The sequence below is a fragment of the Octopus sinensis genome, linkage group LG3, assembly GCF_006345805.1.
Source record: "Octopus sinensis linkage group LG3, ASM634580v1, whole genome shotgun sequence".
In the NCBI taxonomy this organism is placed as follows: Eukaryota; Metazoa; Mollusca; class Cephalopoda; order Octopoda; family Octopodidae; genus Octopus; species Octopus sinensis.
This window is the reverse complement of record NC_042999.1, coordinates 68,163,652-68,183,651: the sequence shown is the minus strand read 5'-3', so window position 1 is coordinate 68,183,651 and position 20,000 is coordinate 68,163,652.

Sequence of the window (20,000 nt, the reverse complement as noted above, 5' to 3'; positions counted from 1 at the left end):
GGTTCTGTCTCAGATAAAATAATAATCTTGAATGATGCTACAAATTCACAAAAAACATGTGTGGTTGGCTTAGAGGCTAATTTGTTTTGATGTGAAAAGGCTATGGGTTTGTTTTCTTTAATGGTAGTCAATTTGCATGGGTGCACCCAAGTGATCTTTCGTTATCTTAATTTTCATTCATTAAACTTGTGTGGAAGCCTTTTGTTGTTGACACAATTTTATTTGTTACTAAACTAAAGAAAAAAAAACATTTGATACCATGGTTTCCAAAAACATGAATGTTATCACAGAGAGAACTACACACACACACACACACACCAGTAAGGAACACAAATCTTGCTGCTGCTGATGATGGTATTTACTATATGTAGTTGCTCCTATAATAACAAATATTTGTTTTACATGCATACATACATATATATAGATATATATACATATAATATAATAATATATATATATGCATATATACATACGTATATGTACATATTACATCTATACGTAGATACATATGTATAGATGTAGGTATGTACATATATGTATGTATATATGCATATATATATATATATATTATTTATATTATATATATATATATATATGTATGTATATATGAGGTCTGATCAATATATATAAGTATATATATCTATATATATGAGGTCGGATCAATAAATATCCAGGCTGTTGCCATAGTAATGAAGCTAAAGTACATAAAGTGATGGTGCTTGGCAAAGATTGAACCTGAACTCTGTTGTGCATGCACACTAAGTTTTAACATTGTAGCTCACTTCTGCTGTCTACAGCAGTGCTTGGAAGGAAGGTGTGTAGCATGTGATCTTTGTATTGACCATGAAGTTGTTATGGCGATAACTGCTCAGAGGCCTATACAATGTTGCAGAAGGTGCATGGAAAGAGTGTATGAGCCACACACAAGTGTATGAGTGGTTCCAATGTTTCCAAGATGGCTGAAAAAAATGTTGAAATTGACGAACGTTCTGGGAGACCAGCAATGAGAAAAACATCATAGATGTACTTGTAGCTGTGAGAGGAAATCATTGAATCACCATCCGTTGAATCATTGAATCACCATCAAAGGATGCGCAGATTAGCTATGGTTCAGTTCAGTCCATTATCACTGAAGATTTGGGTATGAGACGCATATCTGCCAAGTTTGTGTCAAAACTGCTTTCAGCTGACCAAAATGACACTCGGGTTTCAGTTGCACAAGATCTCCTTGATTGTGTCAAGAATGATGAAAACTTTTTGGAAACTTTGCATAGGCCACTGAGCAGGTATGGCAAATCTTTTGGCAAAATTTGATGCAGATTCTCTGCTCAACTTTCTCTGTCATGCAATGCAATGATCACACGCTACACATCTTCCTTCCAAGCACCACTGTAAACAGCAGAAATGAGCTAGAATGCTATGATGGTCCTTTGGAAGATGTATGTCCTCAGCCTCTTGGACTACTGCTCCCAACTATGGTCACCACACAGTATAATTTCTAATGTTTTGTAGGTGCTTGCACCTCATCAAGTAAAATAAGGAGCAAAATATATCTTCCTAGACCAATGAGTTTGTTCAAAGCAATTAGAAACTCTACCTGATGTATAGCATGTTGTATGCTCTACCTGCTTTCTTTTCGGCTTCCTTCCTTCCCTTAAAGGTTACAGAGTTTTCTGCCCTTCACCAGTAGTTTTATTGATTTTATTTCTGTTTCCTGCACCTGCACCCCTTGGAATTTTCAGGTGGTGCAAGTTCCGATGATTTTCTAACTTCCAGGAAATTTGGTCGAAAACATCTTGGAAAGTTCCGAGGATTTTCTAACTTCCGGGAACTTTGGTAGAAAACGTCCTGGAAATGTCCGAGGATTTTCTAACTTCCGGGAATTTTGGTCGGAAACTTCCTGGATAGTTCCGAGGATTTTCTAACTTCCTTGAAATTTGGTCGGAAACTTCCTGCAAAGTTTCGAAGATATCCTAACTTCCTGGAAATTTGGAACACAAACACCACTATTTTCTTCCTTTTTATGTTAGTTTTTGTCATGTAGTGCCCCACATTTTGAAATACTTGCAATTTGTATTTTTACTGCTTATTTTAGCTCTGCTTGATACATTTCCAAAATTAAACATTTTAATATGCAAAATATACTTCACATTATTATATATACTATGCATTAATGCAAAAAATAGTGTTTATTGGCTATCTTCAAAATTTCAATACCAACTTCCTAAGGCAGTTATGAAAGGCTATCAAGACCAAACACCCCGAAAAACTGATGAATGGGGTCTTGTTTCATTAGGACAATGCTTCAGCACACAAGTCCTTGGTTTCAATGGCTGCTGTATGTGACTGGCTTTGAACTGGTTGATCATCTTCCCTATGTTAGAGATTTGGTTCCTTCTGGTTATCATGTTTCCCAACATAGAAAAACACTCAGCTGAGCACCAGTATCACTATGATGAGAACATCTTATCTTTTGTTGATGACCATTTTGATCAACAGAAAAGCTTCTTCACCAGTGCGACTCAAGCACTGCAACTACTAATGGAAGTGTGTGGACAGTTAGAGGAACTATGTTAAAAAATGAACTTCATTTGACCACATTCCATTGAGAGTGTCTTGCTCAGATTATGAACATTTCGGCCGACCCTCATAATAATAAAAATTATTATACCTGCATTTGTTTTAATGTTAACATTGGAAAAATCCACATTTTTTATTAAAAAAATTAGGACCTGGGTTTGCACCTCCTTAGCAAATTTTGTTGCTGGGCCACTGCCAATAACTTCAAGTTCATGCAGACCCCACCCAATCTCATGTGTATGACATCTATGCTCACCGCCTGCCTCTATTGTGCTACAAATCCCTAAAACCCTTATTTTTCATCTTCTCATGTATTGTGGGTCTACCTTGTGGACAGATGTATAGTACACCACCTCTGTCAGTTGCCTCAACCTACCCTCCCTCTGAAATACCAGGCATGCACTACCATTTTCCTTACCTAGGTTGAAGAATCACACATCATCTCATATATTGAACATTCTTTGAGACCATATATAAATCCACTCCATTTGAAAAACAGAGATAGATTAACTTTGCCTTCACTCTTTCTCAACAAAACCGATCAGGTAATGAGGCAATATCATTTGTAACATATCTTGTCAATCATCTTTCTATTTCTTTGAGCTGCTTCAAATCAAGGCATTACTTTTATTCCCCAAGATTACTCAGTATTTTTTCATTAAATAAATATTTCATGATTACTGTGCATGTACAATTATCTAAATATTCTCTGTGTTTGATTAAAAGCTTAGTATGTACTTGAAATATTAGGGGTGAATGTGATAGGTACCTTGACTTACTACTTCTGAGACAACCATCTTGCAATGTGTTGTCTATTTGATATAATGGGGAAGACATCCAAATATTTCAAAATCTTGTGTTTACAAAATGGAATGGAAAGAAAAAAAAAACTCTTTCTTTCATTAAATAAATCATGTTAAAAACCCAAGTTTTTACTGAGCTATCTTTAAGTTATCTGCACACTTCAGTACACAACAATAATAAAAGCAACAGTAGCAGCAGCAATAGTTGTAGTAGTAGTAGTATTAGTAGTAGTAGTAGTAGTAACAACAAAAGCAAAAACAATAATAGTGATTCTATTTTTCAAAACAACAGCAATAATGATGTTGAGAAGAAGAAATTTCATTTATTGCCAAAAGGGTGACAGATGAAAGGAATAAGACTACTGAACTGATGATGATGATGATGATGAAGAGGAGGAGGATGATGAGGGTGAGGATGATGATAATCGACAGCTATTGATTTATTATATGTAATCATGTTTGATTTCAATCCAGGCAAGCAAAAATCCAATTTAAAACTTTTGTCTGGTAATATGATGAAAAACATGAGAAATAACTATTTTTATTTATGCATTGAAGTATATGTGTGTGTGTATTTATTAATTTGTGTATGCATTTGCATGCATGTGTTTGTATATACGTGTTCTGAATTTATGCATGTGTGTGTGTGTGTATATATTATATATAATATATATATACACATATATATATATATATACACATGTATGTATGTATGTATACATACATACATACATACATATATATATAATCATCATCGTTTAACGTCCGCTTTCCATGCTAGCATGTGTTGTACGGTTTGACTGAGGGCTGACGAACCAGATGGCTGCACCAGGCTCCAGTCTTGATCTGGCAGAGTTTCTACAGCTGGATGCCCTTCCTAACGCCATAACATATATATTTATATTGTGTTTATATATGTATTTTGTGTGTGTAAATATATATATAATATATATATATATATTATATATATGTGTATGTATATATATATACAGATATGTATATGCTTAAATATGTATGTATATATATATATGTATATACATATATACATATATATATGTATATACATATATATATGTATATATACATATATGTTATATATATATATGTATATATATATATATATATATATATATATATATATATATATATATGTATATGCATATATGTATATGTTTATATATATATATATATATATATATACACATACATATATATATTCATACACACATATATAAATATATACGTGTTGTAAACTTTAGAAAAGTCAATGTAAATGTGAAATTGAAATATTTGAACAAACAATTTTATTTTAAATGTTTTGTGGAACATAAACTAACTAGAAATTTTCTTTTTATGTAATTCTAATTGAAAACACAGATATACACATGCCCCTATGCATGCACACATGCAAATACATACACTCACACACATTATATATATATATAAGCAAATGGAATAAGAATAACCTATACAGGATTGAGAAACTTAGGTGCTTCTCTATTTCTGACCCCACTTCTCTCCAATTACTTCTACAAACTGGGCTCCCTTAGAACTGCCTTATTATGCACCGGAGAGAATTTAGAGCTGGGATAGGCTCCATATTCTCTGCTACATAATCCCTCAGCTGTTGGCAGATTCTTAACATGGTTTATATTAAAACTCTGTCTTCTAAGAGCTCATTGTACTTGATGCAGAGAATTTAGTTAATTCCCTCTTAGGAAGGGCCAGTTTTAAGTCAATGTAAGGCAATGCTGTCCTTTTGGATTATTGTAAATTTTCAATGCCCCATGAATGTTGGCACCCCTCATGAGGAAAGATAAAATAATGTGCAAAACATGCCCAATTTCATTATTTGGTTTCCATGTTGAGTGTGTCTTTGGAGACTTTCTTCTAATTCTTCAAATACATACGTGTGTACATACATGCATCCATGCATACATACATACATACATACATACATACATACATACATACATACATACATACATATACATACATATACATATACATGTTCTCCCTTCAAATTAAATTTGTTCTGAAACTCTTCTTTAAAATGTTCAACTCCAACTTCCAGACCAGCTAAAGTACTACACCATCTTTAATAAATCCTTCATTAAATTTCATTAAAATTTCATATTCCACTACTCCAAACCAGTGATGTATTATCACTGTTTCACTTACTGACGAGTCTCAAGAAACCTCAACCAGGTGTCCACTATAACCATGTTAGTAGTAACACCAAATTCATCCATAGTTTTAAGAATGAGTCAGACACCACCAATACCCCTTGCAATAGCAACATTAACACCAGTGAATACTGTATTGTGAATACAAACCACAATTCCCCTTGTTCTGATATCTCGAGGGGTGCTACAAATCAGCACCCAAATGTTACACATACTACCACCATTGCTATATTATTCAACAATACCTGTAATACTGTGAATATTATAATGCAGTGTCAGTCCTAGAAATGTAAGTAGCCATAAACACTGGATTAATTATAATCTATACCCTCTGTAATAATTTAGGTCCACCTATCTGCAATAGTTATAAATATGATTTCCTTCATCTTAAATGAGCTAACCCTTCCCATCCTGGTAAAAGTAACATTAGCACCCCTGTTTCCATCTATGAAAGTAATAATAGTACTGACCATGATGAGACTACATTTTACTCTCCATAAGAAAACTTGCAATTTCAGTGTTCCCAAATTGTGTCCATTGAATGGCAATTGCTTGCACTACAATGTTGTGTATAAATGTATAATTACAACTCAACACATACACCCTGCCAGGGTCTACATTGGAAGTATGATAGATTTTAAGTGTTACTACATTATATAATTGAGCTCTTTCTCAAACAGCACCACAAAACAATCTACCTCCCTCACCACTAACATGCCTACTTTCCCTGCACAACTCTACTGACTTGTATCCATCTTTCTTTAAAACCTGCTTATTGTCCTACTAATGTTTTCTACTTATGCCTCTCTTATTCTGTATTGTCTGGCAGACCACCCAACAACTTTAATGCTGTCACAATAGATTTTATCTATCCTTTCTCTGGTTTATGTCTACTGATATTTTAAGTCTATTAACTTCTCCCTAATTGTGCCAGCTATGTAACCATTCTATCTCTTCCCTCAAATACTTTCCTTACTACCCCACTCTCTATAAATTTCTATGCTTGTAAACTCTGCTATGAAATATGCCTTTACTATTTTCCTTCTGGTGAAGGTGACTTAGCTTTGCCTTACAAATTTACAGGAGTTTATTATGAATTTGGTTATAGCATAAGCCATGTGCTCTTGAAACATCTGTCGATGTAATACTATTGCACAACTCCTTTCATATACTTTCCTCCTTATTCTGTATGTTTATTTCATGTAAACACACACATTAAAACTACTTCTGTTTATCTGCCTTTCTTTCTCCATAACAGCTCAACAAAGTTAATTCTTATAGTCAATTTTCAATGCCAGAGTTACTTGTCCTGGATAAAGGAGTTAGATTCTGGGTTTTCATTCATCTGAACACAATTCTGTGATATCTATACTTTGCATTTCCCCATACTCTTTTACACATACACACACACACACTCACACATGCACATGCACACACACACACACACACACACACACACACACACCACACATGCAGGTGTAGACTTTAAATGAATTGAGAATTCAATCTTCAGAAAAAAAAGTTTAGTTTCGTCCAAGCTAGAATTATAAAAAGATCTGATTAACTTTAATTAAATTAATGAATTTAATGACATATTAATTAGTAATCATTATGAAAACCAATGATGTTATTATAACGCATGGTTAACTGAACGGTTATTCAGTACTCTCTTTAAACTGATTTTAGCACCAAAATTAATTAATTAACCAGAGAGGCTCTTAATCTGGATATTTTTCTGTTCTTTCTTTGTATTGCAATTTCAAATGAGAAAAAAAATTCTTTTTTTTCACTTGTGTGTATATGTGCTGTGGAATTATAAAGTTCTGTCCTAGAAAATTTTTTTTAATAATTTGCATAAAAAAAAATACAACTACAAATATACCCTTGTTCCATTGTCTTGAATCAGCACTGATCAAGTATAATTCTGATAAAAGATTTTGTAGAACTGGTTTTTTTTCTTCAGATATCATCATCATCATCATAATTGTCACCATCATCATCATAATCGTCACCATCATCACCAACTTCCCCACCATCACCACCATCATCGTTGGTCATCATCATCACCACTACCACCACCATTGTTGTCATCATCACCATTGTCATCGTCATCACCATCACCTGTCTCCAACCCTTATCTGTTTCCAAAGTAATATTTCCCATACCTAAACATGATGTTTGCAGAAGACTGGCAACAAAAAACAAACTCATTTATATGATGATGATGATGATGATATTCCTCTATGAGGTGCTACCAAAAAGTTCCAGGACTAGGTACATTTAATTAAAAAAATAATCATTCATTTACCTAAGTTTTAACACCATCTCCTTTGAAATAGTCACCTTGCACAGCAATACACTAGCCTCAGGACATTATTTACATTATTTACATTTGACAGATATTTGTCCTCATCTTGTTTGTTGTTAACACGTTTCGGCTGATATACCCTCCAGCCTTCATCAGGTGTCTTGGAGAAGTTTCAAACCTGGGTTCTCATTCCTAAGGTACTTTTCAATGTTGTTTCTTGTTATTGTTATTATTGTTATTGTTATTTTTGTTATTGCTGTTGTTGTTGCCATTTCCTAATGATATTCAACTATAAAAATATAATAGGATTTTTTAAACATTGAATGGCTAGGAGGATCTGTCTGAGTGAAATAGGAATCAAAGAGGTTCCAGAGATGCAAAAGTGGTTGAGAAAAACTAGACAAAACCTCCTCCTCATCATCATCATTTAACATCTGCTTTCCATGCTAGCATGGGTTGGATGATTTGACTGAGGACTGGCGAACCAGATGGCTGCACCAGGCGCCAATCTGATCTGGCAGAGTTTCTACGGCTGGATGCCCTTCATAACGCCAACCACTCCGAGAGTGTAGTGGGTGCTTTTACGTGTCACCAGCACGGGGCCAGTCAGGCGGCACTGGCAATGACCTCGCTCAAATGTTTTGTTCACGTGCCAGTAAGGCGACGCTGGTAACGACAGATTACCAGTGAATGTAAAAAATGAGTGTGGCAGAACTGTTACTTCATGAGAATCAGAGATCAAATAGTTAAGTAGATATAAAGTAAGACCCAGGTCCAAAAAATTTCTCCTTGAAGGTAATACCCCAGCATGACCACAGTCAAGTGACTGAAACAAGTAAATGACATGGTGAAATATGATCTTTGAATGTTGGGTCTCATAGAGGTGATGACAAGTAATTGAGGCCTTTGGTGATTTGCTGTGCTGAGAAGACATGTCAAACCACGTGGAATTGTAGTCATGGCCAGTGATGGTGACACATAAAAGACACCTCTGTACCAGTGACGTGTACAAGGCATCCGTGCTGGTGATACCTGATAGGTACCTGTGTTGGTGACACATACAAGGCACCTGTGCTGGTGACATGTAAAAGACACTTCCTACACTCTGTAAAATGGTTGGCATTAGGAAAAGCATCCAGCCATAGAAACCATGCCAAAACAGACAGGACCCTGGGGCAGCTCTCCAGTTTACCAGTTCCAGTCAAACAATCTAACCCATGCCAGCATGGAAAGTGGACATTAAATGATGATGACGACGATGACGACAATGATGATGGTGATGAAGATGACAACGAAAGTAATGCATGGCAGGTAATGTTTCTCAATAAGGTGGTGAGCTGGTAGAAACGTTAGCACACCGGGCGAAATGCTTAGCGGTATTTCGTCTGCCGCTACGTTCTGAGTTCAAATTCTGCCGAGGTCGACTTTGCCTTTCATCCTTTCGGGGTCAATTAAATAAGTACCAGTTACGCACTGGGGTCAATATAATCGACTTAATCCGTTTGTCTGTCCCTGTTTGTCCCTTCTGTGTTTAGCCCCCTGTGGGTAGTAAAGAAATAGGTATTTCATCCGCCGCTGCGTTCTGAGTTCAAATTCCGCCCAGGTTGACTTTGCCTTTCATCCTTTCGGGGTCAATTAAATAAGTACCAGTTATGCACTGGGGTCAATATAATCGACTTAATCCGTTTGTTTGTCCTTGTTTGTCCCTTCTGTGTTTAGACCCTTAGTAAAGAAATAGGTAATATTTCTCAATAAAACCATCTTTCTGCTTCTATCTTGACACCAATCTGATATGCTTGCTGTTTGAAGATATATGTAAAAGTGAATAATGATATGCAGCTATGACACAGTGTTAAAAGTATTGGCTGAATAACTAGATTATTGATTTTATTGATACAGATTACATATACTGGGGGCGTTTCACTACTCTAATTTAGACGTTAGTAATGTAAGTCGGTAGGTGAGTAGCTAACTAACTTATAACCAAAGTAATTGATTGAACGACATTTCTGATGCAGCGTTTTCCAAAGTTTTTACTTTTGAGGCATTCTTGGAATATATTTCATGCCTCAAGGAACTCTTATGAGGTTTGTCTTTTATCTTGTTTGTTTCTGTTGTTGGATGGTGGCCAGGCTGAGGCACTGACTTGTAGGCCTAAGAATAAGTTTGGTACTTATTCTATAGGTCTTTCTTGATGGAGTGCTAAGTCATAGGGATCCATAGCACTGGATTCAAGTGGTGGTGGCAGTGCTGGTAGTTGAAGGCAAAGACAAGAACCACACAAACACATACAAACACACACATGCACACACATAAGCACATACACACACACACACACACACACACATGGACACATACACACTCACACAAACACAGACACATACACACATGGACACATACACACACACATGCACATATACACACACATGCACACATGGACGCACACACACACACATGCATACACATGGAAGCAATGGTTGTGAATTCCTTGTGGCTCAGTGCTTCTCTTCACTGAATGTCGTTTTACAAATGCTTCACCACCAAAGAGGTAAAGAGAGATGGGAGAGAGAGAGGGAGAGAGAGATGGGGGAGAGAGACGGGAGAGAGAGAGAGAGAGACAAAAAGAAGGGACGGATGGACAGACAGAGACAAACAGAGAGAGAGAGGGAGAAAGAGAGAAAGTGAGAAGGGAGAGAGACAGACAGAGACAGGCGGACAGACAGGTAAGTAAATAGAGGGGGAGAGAAGGGGAGAGAGATAGAGAGTGAGAGGGACAAAGCAAGAGACAGACAGAGAGCAAGAGAGAGGGTAGAGGGAGAGAGAGAGAGAGAGACAGACAGAGAGATAGAGAGACAAACAGTGAGAAAGACAGGCTGACAGAGAGATAGAGAGACTAACAGTGAGAGAGAGAGAGAGAGAGACAGGCTGACAGAGAGATAGAGAGACTAAGTGTGAGAGAGACAGGCTGACAGAGAGATAGAGAGACTAAGAGTGAGAAAGACAGGCTGACAGAGAGATAGAGAGACTAACAGTGAGAGAGAGAGAGAGAGACAGGCTGACAGAGAGATAGAGAGACTAAGAGTGAGAGAGACAGGCTGACAGAGAGATAGAGAGACTAACAGTGAAAGAGAGAGAGAGAGAGAGAGAGGACAGACAGACAGACTAACGAACAGACAGAGACAGAGTGAGAGAGAGAAAGAGAAAAGGAGAGAGTGAGAGGGAGAGAAAGAGAGAAACAGATACACAAAAAAGAAACAATAAGAAAACGGATTATTTTTAATGGAACCGAAGCACATTTTGTGCATTGGTTTGTTATCCACGTCTTCTTTGCTAGCATTTCCTCCATCCAGCATCACTTTTTGGACATCTGCGTGGATGTGTGGCATCTCTGTTAGAATTTATATGGTAATTACTAAAGAAATGAAGACTTCTTTGACAGAATCCTATTCTACCTCAGAGCAGCAGCAGCAGTCCATGTCTCTGCTCTTCGATAACATGGTGGTTCTACTCATATTTTGATCCTGACAAAATCACCACCGTCATTTCAGCATCATCATCATCATCATCACCATTGTCATCGTCACCACCATCACCACATCATAATCATCATCATCCTTATCGTCATCATCATCACCACCACCACCACCGTCATCATCGTCATCACCACCACCACCACCGTCATCATCGTCATCACCACCACCGTCATCATTGTTATCACCACCACCCCACCACTGTCATCATCTTCATCACCACCACCACCACCACCACAATCATCATTGTCATCACCATTGTCATCACCATTGTCATCATCATCACCATCATCGTCATCATCATCGTCATCATTATCATCATCATCACCATAGAATAAGTACCAGGCTTAAAAGAAAAAAAATACTTGGGTCAATTCATTCAACTAAAAACTCTTCAAGACAAGTGCCCCAGCATGGCCACAGCTTAATGCCTGAAACAAGTAAAAGACAAAAGATAAAAGATAAGATTGCATCTGGTTTAAATATTTCGTTCCTAGGAAAAAATCACATCCCTTGTAAACATCCAGCCTCTTTATAGCCCCCTCTTGACATTTGCCAGCCACTTGTGAAGTTCATAACGACCCAAAGTGGGTCCTGCAATCCATGTTAAGAACCTCTGTTGAAGATAGTGGTAAGAGGAATAAACATGGAGTGCTGTTAGACACAGTCTACTAATCACAGTTGATGAAGTCACTGTCAGGATGCCATGTGCTAAGTATTTCACTCTGATGGCTGTGCAGAAAAGGCTTTTTAGCAGAGGTGTATAGTGGTTGTTGTACTGGGGTATAACAAAAGTTTTCCCTTAAGATTTGTGATTTAATTAATTTTGCATAGTGAAACAGTACACCCCTCTTATTTATGTTTCTAACACTAGCTGAATGATAACTAACTTATTTTACTAAATTCTTTGTTATATTTAAAATTAATTGAAAGAAACATAGAGCATCTCAAAATAGATACAGTAACAAAAGGGTTAAACAGTCCAAGAGACAGATTTGCTTTCTACAGAATCTTTTTCAGCTTGCCTGGTAAGTTAACCGTCATCAATTTACTGTTTTTTTTAAAAATTGTTTTTAATTATTAATGTTGAGATGGTGAACTTTCCTCATGGTGAATTGATGGCACTGAACTTACCTGTAATCGTTTTTCAGAGTGAAATCAGCTTCTGAAGAGTCCCAGATTTATTTCTGTTCTTCCGCCAGAGGAATGAATTAACCTCTCAAGCGAGCTTACAAAGAGGATCAAATTGTATAGCAATAGACACAAGCTAGAACCAAAAAACATCCGAATTTATAAAACAAGTTGTTTGCATCTTGCTAGAGTTGGGCTACTTTGATATAACAAGACCTTGTATTTATATCAGTGGATGTAAGCAGAATCCCAATTTCATGGAACTTGACAACAAACAGACCACGTAATTACATATCGCATCCATATCAAAGACTCCAACAGAACATAAATGGAACCAAATGCAAAAAAAAAACAAAAAAAAAAACATCAGCTAAAAGTGTTGGTTTTTGGTACTGAGCACTTTCATAAGTATATTTATGGTAAATCATTCTAAACAGAGAGACATATAATTCTTTGATAAATATTGCTTACAAAGGGTTTATTTGGAACATATTGATAATTCCTACCATTGTTACACATATTCTCTTGCTATATGTGTGGGTTCACACAACAAAATGACTGTGCAAAATGAGAAACTTCGATTAGCAGTGGCTGATTCTTTAGCTTTTCCAAAATCACGTATATATATATATATATATATATATATGTATGTATGTATGTTGGTATGCATATCTATCTATCTATCGATCCATTTATATGTCTGTATGTCTGTCTGTCTATCTGACCATCTATCTGTCTATTTGTCTGTCTGTCTGTTTGTCTATTTATCTACCTATCTATCTATCTGTCTGTCTATCTATCTGTCTGTCTACTTGCCTGCCTGCCTTCTGTCTGTCTGTTTATCCAACCATCTATCTATCTATCTATCTATCTATCTCAATATTTATATGAACACACACACATGTGCACACATGCATGTGCATGTGCACACACACACCCTCCCTCCTCTTCCACCTTGTCATATACCATTCTGTTTTTCATGCTGGCATGGGTCTGGTTAGTTCCACTTGTACAATGAACCAGGGAGCCGTGTTGAACTCCAATGCTTGCTTTACTGTGGCCTTTAAGGTAGGAAGCCCTTCTTTACACCAACCACTGACAGAGTGTACCAGGTACTTTTTCTACATGACATCAGCATTGCTGATGTCCTCACGTGCTTGCAAGACATGACCCCTCAACTGAGTTGTGTATGGTATTGAGAGATATGAAAATATGATAAAGGGAGAGGGACCAAAGCAGGTTTCTTGTTGAAGAGGGAAATACACAGCTTCCTCATCTGTTCCATCATTTGTTCATTCATTCTAACTCATGCTACCATGGAAAAATAGAAGTAAAGCAAAAAATGATGTATGCATATAAGTGTGTGTGAGCTTATGTGTGTAAATATATATGTATATATCAAGATATGCATATACATACACACACACATACGTATATATACATAAATATGTATACGTCTCTCTCTCTCACTCAATATATATATATATATATATATATATATATACGTAAATATGTATGTCTCTATCTCTCTCTATATATATATGCATATATATATAAGTGAATATATATATATATATATATATATATATATATGCACAAACACATACATATATGTATACACACATACATGCATACACACATGCACACACACGCACACACACTCTCTCTCTCACACACACACACAGAGAAACACACCAAACCCATAAAGTAACCATTTGTAAATGTCAAGTGCAATATGAGTCTGTATGTCAAGACCATTAAGATTTTGTCACACACAACAATCAACAGATCATCCACCCTCATCTCACCCTCATCCCACCCGAGGACCTCTCTGTACCAACCTCCTGCCATTCCCTCGGAGGCAAAATGCTATTGATTCCTACAACGAAGCAAGCAAACATGTGAAGATAAAATAAATTTAATCGGTGATCTCCCCGACAACCCCATCTCCCACTTGTGTCATCACCACTGCCACCAGCAATGAGTGAAACTGCTACTACTACTCTCATCACTGCTGTCACTGCGGCCAACACCACCTTCACTGCTGTTGCTGCAGAACCATTGTAGAACTGTAGACATCTGAACCACCACGACCACCACGACCACCACGACCACCGCCACCACCACGATCACCAGCACCACCACTACCACTGCCGCCAGCACCACCACTGCCACCAGCACCACCACTACCACACCATCACGACCACCACCACCACCACTAACACTATTGCCACCTCCACCAAAACTGTAGCCATCACCACAGACAGCACCACTACCATCACAGTCACTTCTATCACCACCACCACCACCACCACCATCATCATCATAATCACCACCCCTATTACTATTACCCTCCGTCCCAGCCATCGACATCAACATTATCACCATCACCACCACCACCACCATCGTCACAAGTGCGCCACTATTAGCATACCCCATCACCATCATCACCATCACTACCATCAACACCAAGACAACTACGACCACCATCGACACCACCACCACCAAAATCATCACAGCCGCTGTTACTACCCCTCCCCCACCACTACCACCTTACCATCACACAAATACTGAATATTATTGATGGTTAGAACGGTGATTGATTTCTGATATTGAAAGACCACTTTAGTAATCCTGACACCCACACATGCATGCATGGACCCATGCACACACATACATAAAATATACATATATATATATACACACACATTCATATATATTTGTATAATAGTACACATATATAATCTGTATATTTATATATACCTTCTTGTATATACATGCACAGACAGATGCAAATTATATTTGTTTAGACACACATAGAATCACACTGATTGTGTGTGTGTGTATGTATATATATATATATATATATATACACACACACACTATACAATAACTATATATATATATACATACATACATATATATATACACACACATATATGTATATATATACATATATATATATATATATATATATATGTATATATATGTATATATACACACACACACATATTCATATGTATTTGTATATATGAATGTGTATGTATCAATATATAAAAGAGTATATGTGTGTGTAACTGTCCATGTCTATAAAACTGTGGGTTGTTTTTATATATATATATATGTATATATATACATACACACACATATATATGAATACATATGTATATATATGTGTATATGCATATATGCAAATACATGTATGCATGCGCATATATATGTATGTATGTATTTATACACACACACCCATAAAGTGTTTGTATAAGTTTATATATATGTGTATGATATATAGTATATATATATATATATATATATATATATATATATATCTATATATATATATATATAATATATACACATATCTATTTGTGTGTGTGTGCATATATAGAAGCATACATTGTATACCTGTAGAGATGGACACTTGTTACATATATACATTTGTGTAGACACATATACATCAATAGTCATCATCATCTTCATTCTTTTTTTTTTGCCTGCATTCTTTTCTGCTATGGGTTGGACAATAAACGGTGTAGCATGCACACACATATACAATACAAACGTGCACATACATACACACACAAATAAATACTATATATACACATTTATATATAATACATATATATATATATATATATATATATATATGTATAATATATATATAAATATATATATATACATATAACTATATATATATATATATATATATATATGTATATATATATTAAAATATATATAGATTGTAATATATATATATCATATATATATATATAGATATATATATATATATATATATATGTATATATATGTATTATATAGACTCGTAGATATATATTTTTATGTTTATATGCATACATAAACATACATTTTTTTTCATATAGTCCCACATATTTTATAGACCTATAAACCATGCATATATTTGCATTGTATAAACACGGTCCTTTTGTATAGATGTACGAAGATATCTGTTCACATACTTACACATATATTTGTATTGACAGATACACATGCACTCACACACATACATATATATATATATTTGTAGAAAGAGAGAGGGAGAGAGAGAGAGATACAGACATATATTTATTTCTGTGTAGACTGTTATGTGTACTCTCACACATATGCATTTAGAATTAAGATAGACATGCATACGTACATACATACATACGTACATACATACATACATACATAAATATGTACATAAATACACACATATATATATATATATTTGTATAGACATGTATATATGCACACATATTCGTCTGTATATTTGCATAGACAGACACATAGACATATCTGTAGAGACATGCACACACACACATCATATATACATACAGACATACACACACACACACATATATATAATACATATATATATATATATATATATATATATATATATATATATATATATATATATATATACATATATATACATATATATACATATATTCATCCAAATAGGTACCTATACACACACGCATATTCATATTGATAAACACATATATACACATTCATAAGCATTCATAGAGACACAGATATGCACACACACACATACATATATGCATAAACATATATATATATATAATATATATATATATATATATATATACATGCTTGCATGTGTATGCATTCATATATGTATGTATGTATGTATGTATGTATGTATGTAATGTAATGTATGTATAAATATTCAATATGTTTTCTTTTTTCCTTATCGTTGTCTGCGAGCAGAAGAGAAGGCAGGTGGGAAGCTCTGATGACCTTTACCTTTTCAGGGACTTCCAGACTGGTTGAGATTGGTTATGATTGATGTTTAGCTTGATCTTCTGTAGGTCAATGTTCACAGGAATGGTCCATAGATTTGTGAGTGGCTTGGTAGGGAGAGTGTTCTGAATAGGAAATGATTGGACAAAATCTTTGGTGCATTGTCTCCAGAGTGTGACTCATTGAGGAAAGCAGACAGGTGTACCAGGTGGACTTAGCTGGGAAGTGGTATACAGATTAGTTAGGCGAACTGGCAGACTTGTTAGCACGCTGGCTGAAATGCTTAGCAGTATTTCGTCTGCCGTTACGTTCTGAGTTCAAATTCTGCCGAGGTCGAGTTTGTCTTTCATCCTTTCGGGGTCGATTAAATAAGTACCAGTTACGCACTGGGTTGATATAATCAACTTAATCCGTCTCTCTGTCCTTGTTTGTCTCCTCTGTGTTTAGCCCCTTGTGGGTAGTAAAGAAATAGGTATTTCGTCTACCGTTACATTCTGAGTTCAAATTCCACCGAGGTTGACTTTGCCTCTCATCCTTTCGGGGTCAATTAAATAAGTACCAGTTATGCACTGGTGTCAATATAATTGACTTAATCCGTTTGTCTCCTCTGTGTTTAGCCCCTTGTGGGTAGTAAAGAAATCGGTATACAGATTAGTTTGTCTTTAACTTCTTTGTTTTATTTTATCTTTCATCTTTTATCATTCGTCTGTTTTAGTCGTTAGACTGTGGCCATGCTGGAGCACTGCCTTGAAGAATTTTTCATCATCATCATCATTTAACGTCTGCTTTCCATGCTAGCATGGGTTGGATGATTTGACTGACGTCTGATGAACTAGATGGCTGCACCAGGCTCCAATCTGATCTGGCAGACTTTCAGATTGGAGCCTGGTGCAAAATCGACCCACTCCAGGACTTATTGTTTTTGTAAAGCCTGGTACTTATTCTCTCGCTCTCTTTTGCCAAACCACTGAGCTATGAGGATGTAAACACCCCAACACCTGATGTCAAGTTGTGACGGGGAACAAACACAGACACAAACATGCATGCACATGCACACACACACAAGATGGGCTTCTTTCAGTTTCCATCTACTAAATCCATTCACAAACCCATAGGTTGGTCTGAGGCTACAGTAGGAGACATGTGTCCAAGGTACCATGCCTGTGCAACTGAACCTGGAGCTATATGGTTACGAAACTAGCATCTTATCAGACAGCCTCTCTTGTGCTTCTTATTACTTGCCCTGTTATTATTATTATTATTATTATTATTGAGTGAGAGAGCAGTGCATGCCATCAAAGTGACATTGGGGTAAAATATACGAAGCCCAGTATACCCATCATGACTACCTGTCTGATAAGGGTACACCAGGCACATGCATCACAACCATATGTGCGTGACAGGTGATCTCAAATCAAGATAAACAGCACATGACCTTGCAGGTGGCGCCCAGTTAGAATTTTCTTCTGGTCGAGTAACCCATCCCACTCAAAAGGTCCCTGAATAAGGGTTGTTTAAGGATGTTGAACGAAGCACCCATGTTTCCAGAGGTGAATTATTCAAACCCCAAAGAAACCCTCTCAACACATGGCTATGATGCTCCCCTACTACTTCTGCTCGTATTATTATTATTATTATTATTATTATATTATTATATGTCTATCCTTATCTTCTGAGTTCGAATCACTCCGAGGTCATCTTTGCCTTTCATTCTTTTGGGGTCTATAAAATAAGTACCAGCTGAGCTCTGGGGTCAATGTAATCAACTTTTCCCCTCTTCAAAATTTCAGGCCTTGTGCTTATAGTAGAAAGGGTTTTTATTATTGTTGTTGTTATTGTTGTTATTTTGGCTTAGTCACAGCATCCATGACCTTTGGATAAAGGAGACTTGTAGGAGGAAGTGAAGAATAAACCCTGATTCATGAACGACTGTTGTAGGAAGCATTCGTACGTCACGATAATGATGTTATTTAACCAGACAGCAGCCATCTGGTCTGCATGTCTGAGAGCAAATTGGATCTGTTAAAGACCTTCAAAGGCCAGCAAATGGGGATCATGTTAAATTGAGCAATGAATTAAGATGAATATTTCTCAATTCCTTTATCCTCTCAAGTCCCTTTTTTTATTCACATGAAATTTCTCATAAGCCCCGCCCCCCACGGCACTGGCTTTTCAAATGGTCTGTCTACTTGTCTAGCTGCTTTCAGTAACTAGTGACAAATTCATTTACTCATAGCCTGTGTGGTAAAGAAGCTTGCTTCCTTACCGGGTGGTCTTGTGTTCAGTCCCACTGCATGGCACCTTTTGCTAGCAAAAACTGTCTGATGAACGGCAACGAGAAACTCAGAGTAACAGATTTTGTTGAATTTTCTGCTGCTTTAAATAAAGCATATTACTCTACCACTGGTATTTGAGTACTCTTTTTTTTCACCTTGTTTCACATTTATGTGTTTACTCCGGTATATATATATATATATACTCATATACATACATTCTTTTATTTGCTTCAGTCATATGTCTTTGGCCATATGCTGGAGCACAGCCTTTAGTCAAACAAATTGACCCCAGGACTTATTTTTTGTAAGCCTAGTACTTAATCTATCGGTCTCTTTTCCCAATCCACTAGTTACGGGAACCTAAACGCACCAACATTGTTGTCAGCGATGGTGGGGGACAAACACAGATACACACACAC